The sequence below is a fragment of the Maniola hyperantus genome, chromosome 23 (assembly GCF_902806685.2).
Source record: "Maniola hyperantus chromosome 23, iAphHyp1.2, whole genome shotgun sequence".
Classification (NCBI taxonomy): Eukaryota; Metazoa; Arthropoda; class Insecta; order Lepidoptera; family Nymphalidae; genus Maniola; species Maniola hyperantus.
The window spans coordinates 9042206-9062514 of record NC_048558.1 but is presented as its reverse complement, the minus strand read 5'-3'; the positions used below and the strand labels follow the sequence as shown (position 1 = coordinate 9062514).

At 39.1% G+C, this 20309-nt stretch overlaps 1 protein-coding gene across 1 annotated transcript in view; it reads right to left on the bottom strand.

Moving 5' to 3' along the window:
- The window catches only part of Abcd1 (ATP binding cassette subfamily D), a 75355-nt gene that overhangs the window by 47178 nt on the left and 7868 nt on the right, over nucleotides 1–20309 (bottom strand). The window contains exon 2 of the mRNA XM_069506549.1: nucleotides 14461–14487. The gene's annotated coding sequence lies outside the window, so the exon portion shown is untranslated. The remainder of the gene's footprint in view (nucleotides 1–14460; nucleotides 14488–20309) is intronic.

Below are 20309 nucleotides of genomic sequence, written 5' to 3'. Positions count from 1 at the left end.
ACAAACAAACACACTTTCGCATTTATAATAAGGGTACTGATTGTAAGTTAATGACGGACGCCATCTTGATGTGATTTAGTAAACTAATTATTCATTCTTTCATTTTTTGTGCTGTAACCAAAAATTCACGGTTTTCGGATTTTTCCTTTAAGTACTTGTGCTATAAGACATTGCTCACGATGTTAGTTTAACGGGATGTACCCCATAGGTTTTGAATCCCCCGAATTGACAGACACGACAGACAGGCAACGAAATGATCCTATATAGGTTCCTTTTTCTTTTTGAGGCACGGAACCCTAAAAACTATAAAAAACCAAAAGTGAATAGATTCAATCAATATAAAGACAAATCAATCAAGTTGTTCGATGGTCTGTCGATTTTGCGAATCGTGGATAGAATATTGTCTCCATGCGAGCGGCAATGGGGCACATCGTACGAACAACCGATAGACTTAGATATGATATAGTGGTGATAATTAATACGCACTTAAAACTAAAGCTACGAGGGTTCCAAACGCGCCCAGGTCTGAGAAGAGCCCACAACAAACTCAGGCGGGTATTCTTTTTTTTATCACCACTTTACAAAATCGCTTTCTTCTTATTCAAATAATCTTTTACATTGTAATAGGATTTTTCAATAAGTTTACGTTTTATGAAAACTTTGAACTTGTCCAATATGAGATACATCTCCAATATGTCTTCTGGAAGCTTATTATAAAAACGTATAGAATTTCCAACAAATGAATTGCTAACTTTACTTAGCCTAGAGGCTATAAACTTGCAATGCCCGGCAAGTTTATTTAATATACAATATATATATATGTTGGTACACCACGAAATAAGTTTAAAATTATTAAATAATCCCCTCTTGTGTGGCAACCCTAATATGAGTGTACATTTGTACAGCTATTGTATCTATGATTAATAATATTTTTTTGCCAGCACGTAGACGATGACGCTCTGTAATAACATGACCTTATTTCTGTGGACAGTGGAGTTGAGGCAAACATAATATAAAGATATGTTTCTTTAAGTTTTGATAGAATAACAAATAAGTTTGTTTTAAGTAAACCAGTTAACGTCCAAGGTTGAATCATTGGCGTCTATTTGAAAAGCTTCTATAGGTATTTTTAGGGTTCCGTACCTCAAAAGGAAAAACGGAACCCTTATAGGATCACTTTGTTGTCTGTCTGTCAAGAAACCTATAGGGTACTTCCCGTTGATACCGTTCCCGTCTACCAACCCGCACATGGCCAGCGTGGTAGACTATGGCCAAACCCTTCTCACTCTGAGAGGAGACCCGTGCTCTGTAGTGAGCCGGCGATGGGTTGATCATGATGATGATGATGACTTCTCGTTGACCTAGAATCATGAAATTTGGCAGGAAGGTAGATCTCATAGCAGACATGAGGGGAACATTTAAAAAAGTGACTTTGTGGTTGCATCACAAGAAAAAAATTAAAATGTGTCCATGGACAAATATTGCTATTTTCAACTTTCGAAGTAAGATTACTATACCTAGTGGGGTATCATGTGAAAGGGCTTCACCTGTACATTCAAAAACAGATTTTTATTTATTTTTAGGCATAATAGTTTTTGATTTATCGTGCAAAATGACAATAAAATACGATTGTAGTACGGAACGCTCAGAGCGCGCGTCTGACTCGCACTTGGCCGGTTTTTTTTTAGACTTTGTAATGTTAACCTTATTTTGAAGGAAATGTTTAGAATTTGTAATTTTAACTTATTATGGAGGAATGCAACTTCCTACTAATATTATAAAATATGCGAAATTCTTTGTGTATAAGCCGTGATCCGACAGTCTAGTGGTTAAAACGTCCACCTCTTATTCAGGAGATCGGGGGTTCGATCCAGGGCACACACTTCTTACTATAAATAAATAAATATATATATTTTTTAATTAAACCTGTACAACTATTTTTGAATCGCCAGATGCATGTACCACTATTTCGGAAATTCAGCAAGAAACTCGGCGGTTGCTCTTTTCAAAGATTTTCGGAGTTATGTGCGTTTTAAGTAATTAAATATCACTTGCTGACTATCACTGAGGAAACTGCATACCTGAGAGTTCTCCATAATGTTCTCAAAGGTGTGTGAAGTCTGCCAATCCGCACTGGCCAGCGTGGTGGACTATTGCCAAATCCTTAGTACGAGTGTGCTGTAGAGCTTTTAACCTTAATAAAATAATTGTTATTATAGTAATTGTCGGCAGCTGAAGCTAAATAATAAGAGGCAAGTATGTAATTATCCTTTAGGATACCGTTACTGTAACTCGCTGTAATTGCAGTGGCATGGCGGGCCGGTTGTGGAGACTGAGCTAATAGAGCCTTCTGGGCCTTCAATGCATCGAGTTTTTTTTTAAATTCAGATACAGGTTAGCCCTTGATTGCAATCTCACCTGGTGGTAAGTGACGCAGTCTAAGATGGAAGCGGGCTAAACTGGAAGGGGTATCGCAGTTTGAATTAAACCCATACCCCTTTGGTTTCTATGAATCATCGTATCGGGACGCTAAATCTCTTGGCGGCACGGCTTTGCCGGTAGGGTTGTAACTAGCCACGGTCAAAGCCGTTTAGCCGACTTCTTCTTCTTCTTCTTCTTCCTTACCTTATCCCACGCTACGTGGGGTCGGCACAACATGTCTTCTTCTTCCACTCATTCCTGTCATTCGTCAACGTATTATCCACTTCTTTTTCACGCATATCCTCTTTCACGCAATCCATCCATCTTTTCTTTGGTCGTCCTCTCCTCTTTTTTCCTTCCACATGCATACTTAACATTCTTCTAGTGACATGGCTTTCTTCCCTCCGCATTATATGCCCATACCATGCCAGCCTATACCCCTCATCTATAATAGTTTAGCCGACTATAGGTAGAAATTATAAAATTCCAAACCCCCACCGGGAATCGAACCCGGGACCTCCCACTAATAAGACCACAGCGCTTACCATTGCACCAGGGAGGTCGTTGGCGGGGGACAGGGGAGAAAGCTTTGTTGTGATTGGTGGACTCAAAGGTCACGTAATCAAGACAATGTGCGGAATGAGGGTACCGAACGGACGCTGGCCGCTTTTTATGCTAAGAAACTGCCTAAGCTTGGCGATAGCGGGTTTAGCGCGGGGGCTATGCGGGTGTGCAGGGCGATTGCCATCTCGACCTGTCGCTGGCCCCGCGTCTCCTTGGACGAGGGCTTAGTTAAGCAAGCTGAAGCCATTTTTTACCAAAAATCCTGTATAGAAAATTCTACCTAATCCTACCTCCCCAATAGCCATGTCGGTCTGTCGCGAGCTATAGGTAAGTTAAGTAGTTTCGAACAATTCAGAGTGGACTAGTTGCATAGACTTATATATTACTTCGTATGGACAGGGTTATAGAATAAGCAATGGCACCGACTCATTGGTGCTATAGCATCGATGCAACCTCAGTGACGTCTGAATTTCAAACGGGTCGTTCATTAGTATCTAAGAGGTGGCGCTGATTTATTTGGTTTCTAAACTGTGAAAAATTTTGTTCGCTTGACCATAATATCTTGTTATTTATATCGAAGACTAGTTGATATTATTCTGGAACCTTCCATTCATGTTATAGGTATACACATTTCCAACCCGGCTGATGACGATAAGAGCACAGTAATTATAATTACGATAAAATAATAACAGCTGCTGTATGTGCGTCGTAATGTGCTAGTGCCTAGTAACATTGCGATAAGCGTTGGACATCGCGCCCTGATAATGACGCTCTAATTTACGTTATTGGTGATTAGTAATAGTAATAATCATCATCATCATCAACTCATCGCCGGCTGAAGAAAGAAAGAAAAAAAGATATATACTATACACGTACAGTCGTGCACCATCTATCGGAGCTAAGTAATGGCGGTGGTTTTTTCGGTTGAGATGCATGGAAAGCCGTACTTATAAGTTAATATTTGTGATCTTTTTGTCTTCATGTTTTGTTCTTTGTTGTGTTTTTTTGTTTTTTTTTCAGTACGTTTGTTTGGTGTTGTGTTTTGTATAACTGTACACTGTGCGCTATAGTCCCAAATAAAGATTATTATTATTATTAAAGAAAGAAAGAAAAGACGTTTATTTAGCAAACTGTGCCACACAGCACAATATCTTAAAACTAAGAGCTGGTTATTCCGGCGCTTCGTCCACCTGAGCATAAGACCAACGCGCTTCAAGCAAAAGAAGCGCCGGAACAAACTGTCATGTGTGGCTGTGGTGGTGTGAAGAATCAGAAAGGTTTGGCCGTAGTCCGTCACGCTGGCCAAGTGCGGATTGGCAGGCAATTGGTGTTTGGTGATAACTGATAAACGTCATACTAAAGCTACGAGGGTTCCATATCGCAATCGTCAAGAAATTCTGCCCTTTGATTGGTTGATTCGCTGTTTACATTTTTTCACAGCCAATCAAAGGGCAGAATTCTTGACGATTGCGATACCCATGAAATGGTTATTCTTACACAATTGGGGGGCAGGTCTGAGACGAAGCCCAAAACAAACTCAGCCGGGTATTAATTTTATTATCACCATTTCACATCCCTCAGGGGGCATCCATAAATTACGTGAGGTGTTTTTTTGAATTTTCTGTCCCTCCCTCCCACCCCTGGCGAGATGTCGTGAGATTTTATTCAACCCCCTCCCCCATCCCCCAATCTCGCGTAAGATTTTTCAAGATGTGGGTTTCTTACTTGAATGAAATTATTTTCTTTCGAACGAATTAGTGAATGATCTTAATCGTAGTACGTAGTAAGATTAAATCTTAAGATGAACAATCTGGATTAAATGGACCAAAATAGTATAATTTTTTTTGTTTCAATCAGAAAAAAAAATTGCGTGATATTTGCCGAGACCCCCCCCTCTCTCCAACGTAAGATTAGATGAGATTTGACTCGACCCCTCCCCCCCTTAAACATCTCTCGTAATTTATGGATGCCCCCTCACTAATAAAATGGTTTTAAGAACTTCCAACGTGATTTTTGATTTTTGAAAAATCTTATTCAAGTTGGGGAAAAAAGCTACTTAATAATAAAATTCAGAAATTAGTAGTTTTTTTGGCGAATAATGGAGAAACAGGATATTTTACTTTTGCAAACATGAAAAGTTGTTACTGGCTGTCCAGTGTCCGTAGATGATGGATTATGCATTTTTATTTACTTTTTAACAAACACTTTTACGAACTGATGTACCTGTACTGTGTCAGCTATAAGTTATAACAAGGTTTTGATTTATGTCTCAAGAACACTTTCGTTTAATCATTTTATATTCAACTAGCTGACCCGCCCCGGCTTCGCTCGGGTGGAATTTAGGAAATCGAGGTGGTGGTTGAATTTTCAAAAATCCTGGAACAAGTATTTCTTCATTTGTGACCGACAACCCAAATACCGATTTTCATGCAAGTAACTTGAAAAATGACAGACTTTCATACAAACTTTCATCACCTATTTTATTTAACCCACTTAGGGGTAGAATTTCGAAAAATCCTTTCTTAGTGGATTCTCTCCCCTTGGATATCAAACAGTCTCAATCACTATCTATTTTTAAAACAAAATTGAAACTATTTTATTTATCCTCCATTTGATGTGTTTATTTATTTTTACTTTTATTCCACTTATCTGTCGTCTATTCCTCTCTTATTTACTGTTGTATTTTCATTTATATATATATATATACATACGTATATTATGTGTATTTACTTTATTTCATTAGTACACCCCTTCCGCTTTCTTTAATTTTTATAATATCCTCTACCCTAAGGTTGCCTGGAAGAGATCGCTATTTGAGCGATAAGGCCGCCTATTGTACATGCTGTATTTGTTATATGTCTATTGTTTTTGTTTTGGTGTACAATAAAGCATATTTTACTTTACTTACTTTACCTAATTTTTTACAAAGAACACACTCTCAAAATTTCATGTCTCTAGGACCAGCGCGTTCGTTGATATATAAGTCAGTCAGTCAGACAGGACTTTGAATTTTATATATACAGATAAGTTTTCACGATTCAAGATTTCACGTCATCATAGCCTAACATTTGACATATCGTCGATTCAGGATCAAACCGAGAGTTCCCTCACTCTAGTTCACTCTGCTAATGACCTATCATTTATCAAAATCAGTAGAGCCGTTGCTTCGCTTCAAGTAAAAAATATAAGCACTAAAGTGTGTCGTAATCCCCAAGTTACATCACATTAGGTCAGTAAAAGTGAGGCGCCATAAGTAAGCCATTCAGATTGAATACAGCGACATCGCAGTCAAAGGAAAGCAGAACCTTTACAAATGACGTTTCATAACTCGCCCGGTCCACTAGTGATGTACCTTTCCATGCGACAATTATGTCGATAAAAGTCTATAGAGATAAAATAAAATCGTTAAAAATTTTCACAGCATAAAATTCAATATAAATATATTTATTTGGGTTCTATGCATCTACGCCTTACTGTATTTTTACCAAAATAAAAATAAAATAAAGTAGGACTGCTGTGCCCCAACGGGGTTTCAATATTTTAATTATAAAAATAATTGTTTAATAATTTATATAATCAATATTGGAATGCATAAATAATAAATGAAATAAATGAAAAGACAATAGACATGACATAAGTCTCTTACATCACATTAGGTCAGTAAAAGTGAGGCGCAATAAGTAAGCCATTCAAATTGAATACAGCGGACGGATCGGGCTGAAATTAGGCATGCAGATAGCGCAGGCATCCGCTAAGAAAGGATTTTTGAAACCCCTAAGGGGGTGAAATAGGGGTTTAAAACTTGTGTAGTCCACGCGGACGAAGTCGCGGCAATAAGCTACTGGATTATAAGAAGTCGGATAAATCTAAGCATTTTATTGTTTTATAATAACAACAATTTTTATCTCAATTGTTTACGATTAAAATAAGCCATTTATTTATTGCTGTAATAATATCAACTTTGACTGACTTAGAGGGCAAAATAACGTTAGTACTTTAGCAGACTTTGGATAATATTACGATAAGTACTTATTTTTGTTTATCTAAGTTATCACGTATTTTTGTTTATCTATGCTATCATATTATCTCCCTAATCATGTAATTACTCCGTACTCGTACATGACCTTAAATACGATACGCAAATAGGAAACAAGATTATAGTGGAAGGTATTATGTGATTATAGTATCAGTTCGAATACCTAGATCTAGATTAAATCTAGATTATTTGAATAGCTCAAGTTCGATCGTCCATGGAGTACTGCAGCCATTTGTTGAATGGCTCTGCCAAGTACCAGCATGGTGCATTGGATTCGGTGGATCACACGCTAGAAGACTCATTGGTGACGAAGCGCTGGTCAATTCTAAACTTCAAAGTTTGGAAGGGAAATTCCTACAGGGTATATTTTGGAGAGAGTGCCCAAAAACTTTTGACGTGATCCTTCACTTTTCTACTATCGTACCGCAAGGCATCGCCAAGGTCTACATCCGTACGAAGCTGTTTGCCTCCTCATTTCTAATTCGAACCACTAGAATATGGAACGTCCTTCCAGCATCAGTTTTCCCCTCCAATTTTAATCTGGGTACTTTCAAGTCAGGAGTGAATAGACATCTTCTAGGCTAGTGCGCTCCATCTTAGGCTGCATCATCACTTGCAGTACGATAAGGCTCTCTTGGCACTTTAATGACAACGACTGGTGGGCGCTGTTGGAGAACAGATGCTTAGAATATTCAAACAAGAACAAAGGGGACACTTGACGGCAACGTTAGTTCCGATTTTCGCCACGCGCCAAGGTAGCCTTGTCGCACTGTACCACGGTCTGATTGCAGCCAAGCGCTAGTCTATAAATAAACAGTACCAGTGATGCAAGTTTAAGCACAATACAGTTTATCTTTACATCTACGTGCAGGTATTGTGTAAAATAATAACGATTGAATTCATTATTCACAATTTTTTATGTTACCTTGTCAATTTCAACCTTTACAATTTGGGAAACAATGGAATAAATTATAACTCTAATTGTTAATGTATTTTTAGATTTTTTAGTGTACTGTACCTCGTACAACCGATAGACTTTGGGGTCCCAAGGTGCTGGAATGGCGACCTCGCACCGGAAGACGCAGTGTTGGAACTTGGAAGACCCCCCACTAGGTGGACGGACGACATCAGACGAGTCGCAGGGAGCCGCTGGATTCAGGAGGCGCAAGACCGTGGCGTGTGGAAGTCCCTACAAGAGACCTATGTCCAGCAGTGGACGTTGATGATGATGATGAGATGTTCTTATTTGTGTGTTAATGTGTCACTTCTACATAAAAATATCAGGTATATCTTGTACGATGGTACGGAACCCTTCGTGTGCGAGACCGCCTCGCACTTGACCGGTTTTTTTAATATGTTCTTACAGCCAAAAATTTTAACATTACATTACAAAAAATATTACTATTGTATTCCTCTTTTTGTTATAGTACGCTGATGAGGTTTTAGATATTATTATAAAATAACGTGAATTCTAACATTTTTATGCAAATAATATAACGTCATTCTGTATATCCATACTAATATTATAAATGCGAAAGTGTGTGTCTGTCTGCAAGCTTTTCACGGCCCAACAGTTCAACCGATTTTGATGAAATTTGGTATAGAGTTAGCTTACATCCCGGGGAAGGTCATAGGCTACTTTTATCCCGGAAAATTAAAGAGTTCCCACGGTATTTAAAAAAACCTAAATCCACGCGGACGAAGTCGCGGGCATCATCTAGTAATATACAATATATACGATTCTCCGTATTTACACAAAAATTACGTACAAGTCACACTTTATAAATGTAAATGACTTAATAAGAATTGAATGATAAAATGAATGAATTAATCCTATAAGGAGATAGATAATGTGTAAATAGATAAGGCGATGTACTGACAGGGATAATAATATAACGTTTTGCATAGTAACATGGGCATTAGAGTTACCGCTAATATGTGTGAACTAGTCAAAGCGCAATATCACCTAGCCAATACTAGAACTCACTTGGACATGTAACCCAAAAAATACGATATTTGACAACTAGTCAAATCAGTGACTTTTTATCGAATGTCAAAACGCGTATGCAATATTCTACGAAATACTGGAATGTGACGTCACATCGTAATGACGTACTTTTTTAGTTTAATCGATAATTTAAAATGGTTATTACACTTAAAACTAACAAAGGACGAGAATCTTGCTTATTTTGGAAGATCCTCTGAGTATTCATTTAAATAATTTACTTAATTTATCGATTCAAATGAAATATCGATATGAATGTTGCGCACATCACTTGGATCCGAGATGGGGATAGTGTAACGAAAGTGGCTTATTGTGCCCAATGGCCGGACGTAATCGCCATCTTGGGTTTAGTGACACCGGCACACTATGTCAGTGTTATGCAATATGTAGGACAAAGGCAGAGCGAACTACAGTGTAGGAACTCTCGGTTTGATCCTGAATCGACGATTTCTGTAATTTTTTTTTAAATAGATAAAGCGAGCAAAGGAGCAGGCGGGTCACCTGATGTTAAGTGATTACCGCCGCCCATGAACATTTGCAGCACCAGAGGAACGAGCGCCGATGCGTTGCCGGCCTTTTAGGTTATAGTGACGTGAAATCTAAGGAAAATAGGGCTACAATAGGGCTACCTGTGTCAAATGTGCTAACATTTGACGCCTGCTAATGACGTCGAAGCCTCGACGTTTTTACAGAAGCTCCCAAACTGTCGTGAACTGTGACTGTGAGTGTGAAAGAGGGGACAGCGTGACACAAGATGGCGGTGTTAGTTCAGATTTTCGCCACGTGCCAAAAGAGCCTTGTCGCACTGTATCGAGATGTTGTCAAGCATTCAATGGGATGTAGGTAATGTACGAGTGACTATTGTAGTTACTCAAGCAAATAACCAATTGTCTCGGGGGAAGGAAAAGCTATGGAATAACCGAGTTAGTCAGTCTGAATTATGGAAGATTGAGGAAAAACGTGTGTATGATTCAGCAGTATTTAGAACTTATGGTGTTACAACGTGAGCCCGTTGGAATCGTGATTCTGAATCGAGTTATGATTACTATACTAGGTACAATTTTATTGTAAGGTAGGGTAATAATTCGCTCGTTCGTGCCTTAATTTTCCCAATTTTTATGTATGAGTCGAGACATGGACTATCAAAGCAAGAGAAAGGCAAAGAATAGATGCGTTCGAAATGTGGTGCTGGAGGCGGTTGATACGGATTCCGTGGACTGCCAAGCGCACAAACGTGTCTATCCTTTCGCAACTCGGAATCACTGCTCGACTCTCCTCCATATGTTACCAATTGCTAACGATTGCTCTCATGTTTCGGCCACATCATACGGGCGGGCGGGGGGATGACAGCTTAGAAAAGCTCATAGTGACGGGCAACACTGAAGGCAAAAGACCGAGAGGCCGCTCACCAACTAGGTGGTCCGACCAGCTAAAGGAGTCCAGCAGGTCTAGATTTTATCACATTGCGAAAATGGCCACCGACAGAAGCCGATGGAAACAGATAATTCGAGGGCAGGTTGCCAGGACCACGATCTTCAGCAATGAAGGAACGACCGGAGAGAGAGAGAGGGTAATAATTATTATTAATTATTATAGGTAAGTCACCTATACTGCTCATATGAACTAGCTGAAACGCCGCGATTTCACTCGAATCGAACTACAGTAAAACTCATGTCGAATAAATGTCGAACTCGACCAGAACTCGAATCTCTCTCTCCGACGTATTGCATAATCAACTTGTGGTTTTATTTTAGTCAACAGCTTTTTTTTCTATCAGCTATTTCACAAGCAAATCCACATTTTAAAAGTAACTTTAACTTAAGTGTTAATCAGTTAAAATGTCATAAAAGGTTTTCGTAAGCACATCTGAAATAGTTTCGTCTATAGATAGTTGCTTAATTTCATTCCGAGCATAAGTAGTGATTGCTTCTTACCCAACTAACAAGACTTGTAACCTTCACATATTAGAGAGGGTACAAGCTCATAAGCTTAGAATAATAGCCCCTAAGTTCGTAAAATCCTCATCTGAAATTCCTCAGTGCTTGAAGACCAAAGTCTTCGAACAATGCGTGTTAAGTACCAGTGATATCATACATGCATAATATGGATTCGAGACATGGTCGCTAACTATGGGCCTCATAAGAAAGCTCAGAATCACTCAGCCTGCTTGGAGTTTCTCTACGTGATCATATCAGAAATGAGGAGAGCCATCTACGGACCCCAACCAATCCGCTAAGCTATGTAGGACATAGCCTAGCGGGTTGCAAAGCTAAAGTGGCAATGGGCAGAGCACATAGTTTAAAAAACCAATAGACGTTTGCAGTGGCGTGCAATTCATAGATGCATAAAAGTACTGCTTACCCTAGTTGAAATGACCAGTGCTCATTTTTCTTTATGACCTGCCATTCAGCAGGTCTCTATAAGGTGTATCTAAGGCCTATCTTACTAATGCTTACCCTGGCTTCAAACTCTGTGCACGCCACTGGACGTTGGGAGCCCAAGGCAAGTGCTGGAATGGCGACCTCGCACCGGAAAGAGCAGCGTCGGAAGACCCCCACTAGGATCTAGAATGTAGATGGACGGGCGACGTCAAGCGAGTCGTAGGATGCCGCTGGATGCAGGCGGCGCAAGAACGTGGCGGGTGGAAGTGTGTACAAGAGACCTAAGTCTAGTAGTTGACCCCTATCGGTTGATGACTACGAAGCTCCTTAGTGGGTAATACCTATATGAAAGATCAGGGACTAAAACCGGACTAGGACTTCTTTAAAGTTCTATATTATAAAGTTAAGAAAACTTTCCATGGGAATCAGTCCTGAGTCAATTTCATTTAATTACCCTCTTACGCACATATTATGCACAGAACTAAAATAGCAACCACGAACGCTCTTGATCATTTATGCAACGTAGGAACCAAGTTGTTAACGCATCCAGTCGACCGATGCATTTTCTGCGCCCGCGCAATCTTGGTAAACATACAAACATAACATACAAGTGATAATGAACTGTAATGTGTATGGTGTAAGGCGTGAATTAGACTGCATGGATCGGATCGTCTCGTCGGATATTAGTACAACATCCTATACTAAGGCATGTTTTTTATTTATGCAAGTATTTTTAGGGTTTAGTACCTCCAGAGCAACCCTTATTGTTGTCTCTCTGTCAAAACCCGTCAAGGGAATCAAAACCTATAGTGTAAGTACAACCCGCCGGAAATATCTACGATTCTACGAACCTGGCTTAATGACGTCATGCAACGTGCTTGCATTGGCAACGGTACTGGCACTGGTACTGGCAGAGGCAACGGTACTGGTAGAATGCAGTGTTATATACTCTTTGGGTACTGGATAGGCGAAAATGGGCGAGCTGCGGGGAAGCGCATTCCAGAGAGGTGCTCAGATATTTCCGTTCAGTACTTCCCGTTGATTTAGGCAGGATGCAATGTCTTATAGCACAAGTAAAGGGTATAATGCAAAGACCGTGAATTTGGGGTAACATCACAAAAAAAAAAAGTGTTAAGTATGTCTTTACGATGGTACGGTTTACGGAACCCATCGCGTGCAAGTCCCACACGCACTGATCGGTTTTTTTAAAGTATTTGTTTCTTTCATTCATTCATTTGTAATTTAGTAGTAACATAGCTGTACTTTACGAGATCAAATCTTAGTATCGCAACATGATCTAAAAAGCAACCACGCAATTTTTAACCATTTTTAGGCAACGAATTTGCAAAATATGGAAATAATTAGAGCGAACTGCCAAGTTATATAATAATACTAGCTTTGCCCGCGACTTCGTTCGCGTGGAATTAGGTTTTCAAAATCCCGTGGGAACACTTTGATTTTCCGGGATAAAAAGTAGCCTATGTGTTAATCCAGAGTATAATCTATGCTCATTCCAAATTTCAGCCAAATCCGTTCAGTAGTTTTTGCGTGAAGGAGTAACAACATACACACACACACACATACAAACTTTCGCCTTTATAATATTAGTGTGATGAAGGTCTGGCACGCGCAGTGGCGTGCAGATCATAGAGGCATAAATGCACTGCTTACCCCAGTTGTAATAGCTCAATGCAAATTTTACATTATGACCTGCCAGTAAACAGGTTCCCCTAACTAATGCCTACCCTGGCTTCAAACCCTGTGCACGCCACTGAGCACGCGCTAGCTCTTAGTCCATAATAAAAAGAATAGGTACCCTCAGAAAGAAACTCAGCCAATTTATTGTAAGTTTCTGATCAAACCAGGGCGCCTTAATAATTATCCCCATTACAGATTCAGATTCAGATTTCAAATTCAGATTTATTTATTTACATTAATTGATGGTGGGTGCTTAAAGCTGAATATAAGTACATGAGACCCTGTCAGGGTATTGCAAATACAATAATAATGATCATAAATAATAATGATCTTTACATACTCGTAATATTTAACCATTGAAAATCAAAATTTTGAACAAACTGCTTTGAGTTTTTTTTTTTTGAGAAGTGCACGCGAGATACCTAATCTACGATTGTACTTTCTCTTTACATGTTAGTTAGTTTCTCTCAAATGTTACGAGGTTAGATGTTAGTATATGTACGAAATGTGTAGTTTCAATTATTTATAGTTATGTACAAGGTGTATGTAAGCGGGTCTCCTCATAGTCTGATCCGATATCAAAGGCTGTGTAAACTGCCAGAGAGCGCCACCAAAAATGGTAAGTACTTTTTTTTAGGGTTCCGTACCTCAAAAGGAAAAACCTAACTCTTATAGGATCACTTTGTCTGTCAAGAAACCTACAGGGTACTTGCAGTTGACCTAGAATCATGAAAGGCAGGTAGCTACGTCTTATAGCAGACATAAGGGGTAAAATCTGAAAATCGTGAATTTGTGGTTACATAACTAAAAAAAAAATCGTGGTAATAAACTATACTTATGCATAAAAATAAATAAAAATCTGCTTTAGAATGTTCTTCATAATATGATACCCAACTTGGTACAGTAATCTTATTTTAAAAGTTAAAATACGAATTATTTGTTCATAAACATATTATATTTTTTGTGATATAACCACAAATTCATGGTTTTCGGATCTTTCCCTTGACGTCTGCTATAAGACTTACCCACCTGCATGACTCTCGCTCAACGGGAAGTAGGTACCCTGTAGGTTTCTCGACAGACAGACAGAGAGACAACGAATCGATCCTATAAGGGTTCCTTTTGAAAGTACCAGTTCTGGGCACCATATCTTTACCCCAAAAAATTTATAGCCAATGTCATTCGGGATGATGTAAGGACATACCCCATACATCCTAATCTATTCAAGTGTTTACAGGTTATCGTGAAATACAGAAACTCACATGAACCGTTAAAACTCCTTTTTTGAGCAGTCGTGAAGAAATCGCGCAGAATTATGAGCTAGGTAGGTAACTACAATATGTAAAAAAACTTACATTTTGTTATATGGGCCCACGTAGATCCTGAAACAATAAACAAAAAAAATATTAGTACACTCGCTAAGTTGTTTAGTAAAAAGGAAATAATTAATAATTAATTAGTAAATAATAAGTGGTTAAGACGTTGGCTTTCTACTCGAGGGTCCAAGATTGGATTCCGGGCACGAAATTTTTTTAGTTGTGTGTTTTAAAAACGTGAGGTAACCTTTTTTTTAAAGCTGGGAAATATTTATGTATCCCTCTTCCTGGAAGCTAGCCAGCTAACCAGCCAGCTAACTAACTGGAGGGAAGGTATGTGGGACTCGCCGGCCGACAGGCGACCGGAATATCCACTAAATCCCAGCGGCGCTCGTGCGCTTCGCCTGGTGACTGGGTCACGGGAACGCCGAAGCAAACAACCGGACCCAGTCAGCGACATCCGCGGAGGCGGACCCTCTATCGGGACCCACTCACAAGGTCCCCTCACGGTACGTCCGAGGCGCACAACGAAGTGCGGCCCCCGACCCGGAGACCCAACGGACGACAACGCGATCCCGCGCACGTCGCCCGCTTCCCATCGCCTCGTCCACTTTGCCCTCTGCTAGTCAGAAGAACACGCGGAAAAACCTCCCCCTGCCAAGTCATTAGCCATAGCCAACAATATCCCCGAAGAGAGATTATTAGCTACGAGCTGCACCGGCCCGAATACTGCTTTTCCCTTCGGACGCATCCAAAAGGGGGCAGCACCTGGCTAGCACCCCAACGTGAGGAAACCTGCCTGAGTGTTCTCCATCCTTCGTTGTCTGTCTGTCGTTTCTGTCAAGACCCGTCAAGGTTGACCTCTAACAAAGGACTTTCAGTAGCTTTAGTTATCTCAACTGGTTCTACACTTTGTACTTAGTAGTGACTACGAAGTCAGTTGCGTGATTCAGGGTATTATTTTAACAGTTGCAAACACAATGAGTCGTGTGTGTTAATCCCAAGCCGTGGCAAAACAAAGGCATCATAGCAATATCTGTATTCGAAAATGTAATTATAAAATACTAGCTTATGGTCGCGACTTCGTCCGCGTGGACTACACAAATTTCAAACCTATCAAAGCTTTCAAAGCTATCTCTGTACCAAAAATCATGCTTGCGAACTGTACCAAAAAACCGGCCAAGTGCGAGTCAGACTCGCGCAACGAGGGTTCCGTACAACAGTCATATTTTTCGACATTTTGCTCGATAATTCAAAAACTATGATGCATAAAAATAAATCAGTTTTAGAATGTACAGGTGAAGACCTTTCATATGATACCCCACTTGATATAGTTATCTTACTTCGAAAATTGAAAATACTAAAGTTCATGACCACAATTTAATTTTTTTTGTGTGATGTAACTAATAAATTCACGGTTTTCAGATTTTTTTTCCGAATGTCAGCTATAAGACCTACCTACCTGCCAAATTTCATGTGAGATATGTTGTGGCCGTATGGTAATAATTAAATGCGGCAACGGTGAAAGATGTTTATTGAGAGCCGTCTTATGATCTACTCTCGCTTATGGACTAACAATAACAATAAATAAATCTTACATACTATTGTTTAAATCTTATTGCTTAACTACCTAACCTACATAATTTTGCATCACCTCTCTTTCAATCCGATGTGCAGGCAACCTACTTCGATATATTGAGGAGTTGCATTTTTATGTTACAGCTAATATGAACATGCTACGTTTAAACTGTCAATTCGTACATATTACAACTCCCCTGAAAATGTATGCGGTTACCCCTCCCCTTAAAAGAAAAAAAAATGTTAGACGCTACATCGAATCAGAAGAAAAGATGATGACAATCACAAAAATAAAATCTAATGCTAAATAAAATTAAATTATGTAAGGAAACATTTTTTTTTAGTTACTTCCTGTGCTTAAAGTGTAATTTATCTTATCTCTTACTTCGTATGGGCATACTTTCAACCTTACTTATAAATAGAAATATCGTAATCTATTAAGTGCAGTCAAGGATTTGACTTTTACAAAAGTTTCGAAAAATCTCATCATAGGTAATAAAATAATCTCAAAATAGCATCATAGGTATTAGATATGTATAAGCTGAGGTATCGATTTCACAAATCGACTTTAAAAGATTCTTTGACCTATCAAATAGTCGTCATCATAAGTATACAGCTGTCGTATAGCATCGTCGTAAGACGGTAAATATAAGGTTTCTATTCTAAAACCCATAATAATACCTATTATGAAGTAAACATCTCAGGTATTCATATTTCCTGGACAGTCAAAATAAACCTCTCCTAGTCTTCATCTTCCTTTCAAGTTACTTCTTCACATAATACAAATAAATAAACAAATGAACAAACGCGGCGCGTACTCTCCTAATTAATATTTAACATAACATGCTTGCGAGCATTTTTCATAACACTTATAATCTTCATCAAACTTATTTCTTTCAATAAGTATTTCACTAACATTCAACTTTTCATAAAAATTCTAGGTCTTTCACTAACACCAGCGCGGTAGATAATGATCAAGAGTCTAGACAAATATATAGTTGAATGAGGAGGTACTAAATATGCGCAAAACATCGCGTTTAAACAAATAAATAACAATCAGATTCCTACGTCAGTATGTCTCAATCCAAAATAAATATTGTATATTTTATACCTATAGCACTTCTACAGCCGAAGGGTGATCAAGCCTTTGGTTTGCAGAGTCCTAATTTGTCAAAGCCGGGTATAGTCTTACATCGTCAAAACTTGCACGAAACTAGACGAAAAACGTCTGTAGGGGAAAAAATTCTCCTTATTTCATATTCATTTCCTTGTATTTGCAAATTGCATCTCGAGCAAAACCATTGTCTCGTATAACAATACAAAATGTTCGGGTACGCGTGTGTCGTTGACCACGCGATGACACCGTCATAATTCTCTGAATTATTATATTTCGATTTTAACACCGAATATTTACGAAAGAAGTAAGTACCTACTTATTTATTTATTAATTATCTATTATTATTTTAAACTATCCTACACACTATATAAAATCTTACAAATGAAGCACGAAGGGAACTTATGAGTAGATAGTGGAGCAAGTATTATTTATTATTTAAAAAAATTACCAATATTCTCCTATCCTATACGTACAAAATTAAATTATCTACCCAAAAAAAAATTACAATTCCTACACATTCTACCTATTTGCCCATTACGAGAGATAAATTGCACTTACTTTAACTATTAGCGACGCATTTTATTCATCAATTTCGTGACCGCCGTGTAGTCGCCGTCGTCGTCAGGACTGGTTTTGGTCATCAGGTCCGGAGGTCTGGAGTCTGCGCCTCTTCTTTACTGCATCTTAGTGGGCCGGGAAAACCCTGGACTCCTCGAACTGGGCCGGGAATACCCTGGACACCTCCTAGTTGTGGCCGGGATAACCCTGGACGCACGATGATGCTGGGCCGATCAATGAAGCTTGAGATTGTCTTCTGTTCATAAGCGATTCATTTTTGAACTTATTTCTTGATGTTAGTGTTTTTTGATTTTTAATACAGGACGTGGAATTATTTTCTTCTTTTTGTTCTAATTGAGTCTTGAATCTTGATAATATTCTTTTGAAAATTTTGTAGTCTTCTTCTTGATCGGTGCCCAGCCGGTGCACGCACGTAGATTAGGCATGCACCGACTGGCAAGGGTCGCCATGAGATATGTTGTGGCCGTATGGTAATAATTAAATGCGGCAACGGTGAAAGATGTTTATTGAGAGCCGTCTTATGATCTACTCTCGCTTATGGACTAACAATAACAATAAATAAATCTTACATACTATTGTTTAAATCTTATTGCTTAACTACCTAACCTACATAATTTTGCATCACCTCTCTTTCAATCCGATGTGCAGGCAACCTACTTCGATATATTGAGGAGTTGCATTTTTATGTTACAGCTAATATGAACATGCTACGTTTAAACTGTCAATTCGTACATATTACACATGATTCTAAGTCAACAGGAAGTACCCTGTAGGTTTCTTGACAGACCGACAGACAGACAGACAACAAAGTGATCCTATAAGGGTTCCGTTTTTCCTTTTGAGGTACGCACTTGGCCGGTGTTTAAGTCGACATATCGGCAGTTAAGAATCGCCTAATTAATCGTGGTATGTACCCGTTTTATACAATACAATATCTTTAAAATAGTTAAAATTGATTAAACAGATATGGCCGTAAAAGGCTAGCAGATAGACAGACACACTTTGGCATTAATAATATTACAATTCTGCCGTATGTACTGGAATGCAAGTGGGTCAAATTGTATGTGTTTCGTAATGTAACAGACACATTTGAGAAACATTGTTTAGTTGGCAATAAACTACGCAAATCTGTGCAAATCAATATAATAGTCGGTAGAACATACCTATGTGATATTTCTTCATATAAGTACGCAGATAGGTATGAGGTAGGTGGACTATGGGCCAAATCCTTATCATACTGAGTGGGGACCTGTGCTCTGCAGTGACTCGGCAATGGGTTGATGATGATGATGATGATGATGAGCAACATCTATTAAGTACCTACTACTTAAAGTACATGTAATCATTATCATCATCATGATCAACCCATCACCGGCTCATTACAGAGCACTGGTCTCCTCTCAGAGTGAGAAGGGTTTTGGCCATAGTCTACCACGCAGGCCATATGCGGATTGGTAGACTTCACACACCTTTAAGAACATTATGGAGAACTCTCAGGCATACAGGTTTCCTCACAATGTTTTCCTTCACCGTTAAAGCAAGTGATATTTAATTAATTAAAACGCACATAACTCCGAAAAGTTAGAGGTGCGTGCCCAGGATCGAACCCCCGACTTCCGATTAGAAAGCGGACGTCCTAACCACTAGGCTATCACAGCTTACATGTAGATTAATTAAATTAGTTTTAAGGTTTGTTGTAGTGTTCATTGTAGTCTATTGATCAAATAAAAAAGGTTTTCTTTCTTTCTTTAAATAAAAATTATTTTTCTACCTTTAATAAGCCTAACTTGTACGGTTTCACAAGGTAGGTATTGCAAAATTGGATTTACTCGGTGTACCTAGGCTAGGCTAGGCTAGGCTAGATACTAAATAGTAGCTTAAGGGCTTAGATGGCCAATCTAGGCTATACTTCCGTCGCAGGCATGCCTAAGGCCGCCTGGGTTATACGCGTGCGGTACCTCTCACTTTTGAAATTGGGTTAACTTTTAACACACAAAAACCGGCCAAGTGCGAGTCAGGCTTCGCACTATTAGGGTTCCGTAGTCCGTAAATCATCATCATCAACCGATAGACGTCCACTGCTAGACATAGGTCTCTTGTAGGGACTTCCACACGCCACGGTCTTGCGCCGCCTGAATTCAGCAGCTCCCTGCGACTCGTCTGATGTCGTCCGTCCACCTAGTGGGGGGTCTTCCAACGCTGCGTCTTCCGGTGCGAGGTCGCCATTCCATTATTATGAGTATAGGTATATTATTATAAGTATAAGAATAGGAAAGTGAGTCAGGCATACAGATTTCCTCGTGAAATTTTCCTACACCGTTAGTACAGCAACTATACATAATTTCGCAGAAGAAAGCTAGATATGTTATTAGCATGGTAACTTAAACACTAGCTTGCTGCTTACCTACTCTAATAGAGAGAGCTTGTGAGAGCCAGTACCCGTAGTACAAGATTTTACGTCTCACCAAACCAAACCAAATTCGAGAGTCGAAATACTTCCGCGTTACAGTAAACTGGATCTTAAATGCCTTGTTTTAAAGCTCAAGTTTGTCTACACTTCTACAGCCAGCGCTCCAAGCGGAAACATTGCGAAATTAAAATCAGTGGCATTGAA